The sequence below is a fragment of the Hyperoodon ampullatus genome (assembly GCF_949752795.1).
Source record: "Hyperoodon ampullatus genome assembly, chromosome: 2".
In the NCBI taxonomy this organism is placed as follows: Eukaryota; Metazoa; Chordata; class Mammalia; order Artiodactyla; family Ziphiidae; genus Hyperoodon; species Hyperoodon ampullatus.
In genome coordinates this window covers 164,702,446-164,708,871 of record NC_136915.1, presented here as the reverse complement: position 1 = coordinate 164,708,871, position 6,426 = coordinate 164,702,446, and the positions used below count along the sequence as shown (strand labels likewise).

General features: G+C 42.6%; 1 pseudogene across 1 annotated transcript; it reads right to left on the bottom strand.

The window, feature by feature from the left end:
- Positions 1–842: 842 nt before the first annotated feature.
- Positions 843–1,730, bottom strand: LOC307049234 (small ribosomal subunit protein uS2-like; annotated as a pseudogene). Its single transcript has one exon. The product of its transcript is annotated as a small ribosomal subunit protein uS2-like (transcript).
- Between the last annotated feature and the right edge of the window lie 4,696 nt (positions 1,731–6,426).

Here is a 6,426-nt window from a genome sequence, read left to right as displayed (position 1 = left end):
TTTACTGAAGTACAGTTGTTTATAATGTTGTGTTAATTACTACTGTACAGAAAAGTGGTTCAGTTATATATATATATACATTCTTTTCTTAAAATACTCTTTTCCATTATGGTTTATCATAGGATATTGAATATAGTTCCCTGTGCTATACAGTAGGTCCTTGTTGTTTATCCATTCTATATATAAAAGCTTAATCTGCTAACCCCAACCTCCCACTTCATCCCTATCCCAACCCCCTCCCCCTTGGCAACCACCAGTCTGTTCTCTATGTCCGTGAGTCTGTTTCTGTTTTGTAGATAGGTTCACTTGTTTGTTCATATTTCAGATTCCACTTATAAATGATATCATATGGTATTTATCTTTCCCTTTCTGACTTATTTCACTTTGTATGATAATCTCTAGTTGCATGCATGTTGCTGCGAATGGCATTTTTTCGTTCATTTTTATGGTTGAGTAGTATTCCATTGTATATATGTACCACATCTTCTTTATCCATTCATCTGTTGATGGACATTTAGGTTGTTTCCATGTCTTGTCTATTGTGAATAGTGCTGCTATGAAATAGTGGTGCATGTATCTTTTTGAATTATAGTTTTGTCTGGATATTTGCCCAGGAGTGGGATTGCTTGATCATATTGGTAATTCTATTTTTAGTTTTCTGAGGAACCTCCATACTGTTTTCCACAGTGGCTGCACCAACTTACATTCCTACCAACAGTGTAGGAGGGTTCCCTTTTCTCTGCATCCTCTCCAGCATTTGTTATTTGTAGACTTTTTTTTTTTTTAAGAAACTGTTTATTTTCCGTCAACCTATTTCCATTTTAAGAGTGTGGAAGAATAGCTTAAGATGACTCACTGGTTGCTCCTACCCGTTCAGTGGCCTGAGCAGTGGGAGCTGCAGACCAGTCTTCAGTGGCAGGCTGAGCACTCCAGTCTTCAGTGGGGAACGGCTGAATAGGCACAGAGGGCACCTGCACGCATTCAGACCAGTCTGCCACCTCAGGTTGAGAAGCAGTGAACTCAGGATCTGGAAGAGACCATTCACTCTGAAATTCCTCCTTGGTCACAGCTTCCTTGGCTGTCACCTGCTCTTCCTTTTCAATCTCTTCAGGATCTCTGTAGAAGTAGAGATCAGCCATGACCTCCCATGGTTGTTCACGGGAGATGGTGCCACACATGCACAGAACATCCTTGGTGAGCATTCACCAAATCAGACCCACTGACTGGGCTCCCTTCTTGTTGCACGGGATGGCAATGTCTACATAATACAGAGGAGAGTCTGTGTTACACAAAGCAGTAGTAGGCAGGTTAACGTAAGAGGCCTCTGTGAGAGGCTGGTGGTCAGCTCTGGGATCAGTAACCACCAGAAGTCTTGGCTCCCTGAAGGCTGCCTGGATCTGCTCAGTGAAGGTTCCAGGAGTGAAGTGGCTCGGAATAGAAGTGGCTCCGGTGGCAGCAGCAAACTTCAGCACAGCTTGCTGGCCAGTATTCCTGGAGGATATGACACTGACATCAGCTGAGTTTTCAATGGCAATAATGGGACAAGCTGCCAACAGAAGCTTCTCCCAGGTTCTCTTCAGGTTTAGGATGTAGATGCCCTCACTTTTCCTTTTGTAGATGTACTATTCCATTTGGAAGTCAAGGTTGCTGCCACCTAAGTGGGTTCCTGCTGCAAGGAATCTGAAGACATCATCCTCCTTCATTTGCAGGACATCAAGGGCTCCAGACATTGTGGCAGTTTCCCTTTAAATTACGATGGGAGGGCTAGAGCTTCAAGATGGCAGAAGAGTAAGATGTGGAGATCAACTTCCTTTGCAGAAATACATCAGAAATACATCTCTATGTGGAACAACCCCTACAGAACATCTACTGAACGCTGGCAGAAGACCTCAGACCTCCCAAAAGGCAAGAAACTCCCCCACGTACCTGGGTAGGGCAAAAGAAAAAAGAAAAAACAGAGACAAAAGAATGGGGACGGGACCTGCACCAGTGGGAGGGAGCTGTGAAGGAAGAAGTTTCCACACACTAGGAAGCCCCTTCTCAGGCGGAGACTGTGGGTGGCAGAGGGGGGAAGCTTCAGAGCCACGGAGGGAAGCACAGCAACAGGGGTGCAGAGGGCAAAGCAGAGAGAGTCCAGGGAGGATTGGTGCCTGCAAGCTCTCACCAGCCTGAGAGGCTTGTCTGCTCAAATGCCGGGACGGGTGGGAGATGGGAGCTGAGGCTCCGGCTTTGGAGGTCAGATCCCAGGGAGAGGACTGGGGTTGGCTGCGTGAACACAGCCTGATGGGGGAGTGTGTCCAGGAAAAGGTCTGGAGCTGCCGAAGAGGCGAGAGACTTTTTCTTGCCTCTTTGTTTTGGGGTGTGCGAGGAGAGGGAATTAAGAGCACCGCTTAAAGGAGCTCCAGAGACGGATGCGAGCTGCGGCTATCAGCGTGGACACTAGAGACGGGCATGAGATGCTAAGGCTGCTGCTGCCGCCACCAAGAAGCCTGTGTGCGAGCACAGGTCACTATCCACACCTCCCCTCCCGGAACCTGTGCAGCCGCCACTGCCAGGGTCCCGTGATCCAGGGACAACTTCCCTGGAAGAGCACACGGCGAGCCTCAGGCTGGTGCAACGTCACGCCGGCCTCTGCTGCCACAGGCTTGCCCCGCATTCCGAACCCCTCCCTCCCCCACAGTCTGAGTGAACCAGAGCCCCGAATCAGCTGCTCCTTTAACCGCATGCTGTCTGAGTGGTAACAGATGCCCTCAGGTGACCTACACACAGAGGCGGGGCCAAATCCAAAGCTGAACCGTGGGAGCTGTGCGAACAAAGAAGAGAAAGGGAAATCTCTCTGTGCAGCCGCAGGAGCAACGGATTAAATCTCCACAATCAACTTGATGTACCCTGCATCTGTGGATTACCTGAATAGACAACGAATCATCCCAAATTGAGGCAGTGGACTTTGGGAACAACCATATATATTTTTCTGTTTTTCCGTGTGGATGATAGGGTCTTGGCGCTCTGGCTGGGCATCAGGCCTGTGCCTCTGAGGTAGGAGAGCCGAGTTCAAAACACTGGTCCACCAGAGACCTCCCAGCTCCACGTAATATCAAATGGCGAAAATCTTCCAAAGATCTCCGTATCAACGCCAAGACCCAACTCCACTCAGTGACCAGCAAGATCCAGTGCTGGACACTCCAAGACAAATAAATAGCAAGACAGGAATACAACCCCACCCATTAGCAGAGAGGCTGCCTAAAATCATAATAAGTTCACAGACATCCCAAAACACACCACCAGACGTGGTCCTGCCCACCAGAAAGACAAGATCCAGCCTCATCCACCAGAACACAGGCACCAGTTCCCTCTACAAGGAAGCCTGCACAACCCACTGAACCAACCTTAGCCATTGGGGGCAGACACCAAAAACAACAGGAATTATGAACCTGCAGCCTGTGGAAAGGAGACCCCAAACACAGTAAGTTAAGCAAAATGAGAAGACAGAAATACACAGCAGATAAAGGAGCAAGGTAAAAACTTACCAAACCAAACAACTGAAGAGGAAATAGGCAGTCTACCTGAAAAAGAGTTCAGAGTAATGATAGTAAAGATGATCCAAAATCTGGGAAATAGAATGGAGAAAATACAAGAAATGTTTAACAAGGACCCAGAAGAACTAAAGAGCAAACAAACAATGAAGAACAACACAATAAATGAAATTAAAAATTCTCTAGAAGGAATCATTGGCAGAATAACTGAGGAAGAAGAATGGATAAGTGACCTTGAAGATAAAATAGTGGAAATGACTACTGCAGAGCAGAATAAAGAAAAAAGAATGAAAAGAAGTGAGGACAGTCTCAGAGACCTCTGGGACAACATTAAACGCACCAACATTTGAATTATAGGGGTCCCAGAAGAAGAAGAGAAAAAGAAAGGGACTGAAACAATATTTGAAGAGATTATAGTTGAAAACTTCCCTAATATGGGAAAGGAAATAGTTAATCAAGTCCAGAAGCACAGAGAGTCCCATACAGGATAAATCCAAGGAGAAATATGCCAAGACACATATTAACCAATCCATAAAAGTTAAATACAAAGAAAAATATTAAAAGCAGCAAGGGAAAAACAACAAATAGCATACAAGGGAATCCTCATAAGGTTAACAGCTGATCTTTCAGTAGAAACACTGCAAGCCAGAAGGGAATGGCAGGACATTTTAAAGTGCTGAAAGGGAAAAACCTACAACCAAGATTACTCTACCCAGCAAGGACCTCATTCAGATTTGACGGAGAAATTAAAACCTTTAGAGACAAGCAAAACCTAGGAGAATTCAGCACCACCAAACCAGCTTTACAACATATGCTAAAGGAACTTCTCTAGTCAGGAAACACAAGAGAAGGAAAAGACCTACAATAACAAACTGAAAACAATTAAGAAAATGGTAATAGAAAGATACATATTGATAATTACCTTAAATGTAAATAGATTAAATGTTTCAACCAAAAGACGTAGACTGGCTGAATGGATACAAAAACAATACCCGTATATATGCTGTCTACAAGAGACCCACTTCAGACCTAGGGACACATACAGGCTGAAAGTGAGGGGATGGAAAAAGATATTCCATGCAAATGGAAATCAAAAGAAAGCTGGAGTAGCAATTCTCATATTAGACAAAATAGACTTTAAAACAGAGACTATTACAAGAGCCAAAGAAGGACACTACATAATGATCAAGGGATCAGTCCAAGAAGAAGATATAACAATTGTAAATATTTATGCACCCAACATAGGAGCACCTCAATACATAAGGCAAATACTAGCAGCCATAAAAGGGGAAACCGACAGTAACACAATCATAGTAGGGGACTTTAACACCCCACTTTCACCAATGGAGAGATCATCCAAAATGAAAATAAACAAGGAAACACAAGCTTTAAATGCTACATTAAACAAGATGGACTTTATTGACATTTATAGGACATTCCATCTAAAAACAACAGAATACACTTTCTTCTCAAGTGCTCATGGAACATTCTCCAGGATAGATCATATCTTAGGTCACATATCTAGCCTTGGTAAATTTACGATAATTGAAGTCATATCCAGTATCTTTTCCAACCACAATGCTATGAGAATAGATATCAATTACAGGAAAAAATCTGTAAAAAATACAAGCACGTGGAGGCTAAACAATACACTACTTAATAACCAAGAGATCACTGAAGAAATCAAAGAGGGAATAAAAAAATACCTGTAAAGAAATGACAATGAAAACACGATGACCCCAAAGCTATGGGATGCAGCAAAAGCAGTTCTAAGAGGGAAGTTTATAGCAATACAATCCTTCCTTAAGAAACAAGAAACATCTCAAATAAACAACCTAACCTTACACCTAAAGCAATTAGAGAAAGAAGAACCAAAAAACCTCAAAGTTAGCAGAAGGAAAGAAATCATAAAGATCAGATCAGAAATAAATGAAAAAGAAATGAAGGAAACAATAGCAAAGATCAGTAATACTAAAAGCTGTTTTTTTGGGAAGATAAACAAACTTGATAAACCATTAGGCAGACTCGTCAAGAAAAAGAGGGAGAGGAACCAAATCAATAAAATTAGAAATGAAAAAGGAGAAGTTACAACAGACACCGCAGAAATACAAAGCATCCTAAGAGACTACTACAAGCAACTCTATGCCTATAAAATGGACCACCTGGAAGAAATGGAAAAATTCTTAGAAAAACACAATCTTCTGAGACTGAACCAGGAAGAAATAGAAAATATAAACAGACCAACGACAAGCACTGAAATTGAAACTGTGATTAAAAGTCTTCCAACAAACAAAAGCCCAGGACCAGATGGCTTCACGGGTGAACTCTATCAAACATTTAGAGAAGAGCTAACACCTATCCTTCTCAAACTCTTCCAAAATATGGCAGAGGGAGGAACACTCCCAAACTCATTCTACGAGGCTACCATCACCCTGACACCAAAACCAGACAAAGATGTCACAAAGAAAGAAAACTACAGGCCAATATCACTGGTGATCGTAGATGCAAAAATCCTCAACAAAATACTTGCAGACAGAATCCAACAGCACATTAAAAGGATCATACACCATGATGGGCTTTATCCCAGGAATGCAAGGATTCTTCAGTATACACAAATCAATCAATGTGATAAACCATATTAACAAATTGAAGAATAAAAACCATATGATCATCTCAATAGATGCAGTAAAAGCTTTCGACAGAATTCAACATCGATTTATGATAATAACCCTCCAGAAAGTAGGCATAGATGGAACTTACCTCAACATAATAAAGGCCATATATGACAAACCCACAGCCAACATCGTCCTCAGTGGTGAAAAACTGAAATCATTTCATCTAAGATCAGGAAAAGACAAGGTTGCCCACTCTCACCACTATTATTTAACATTGT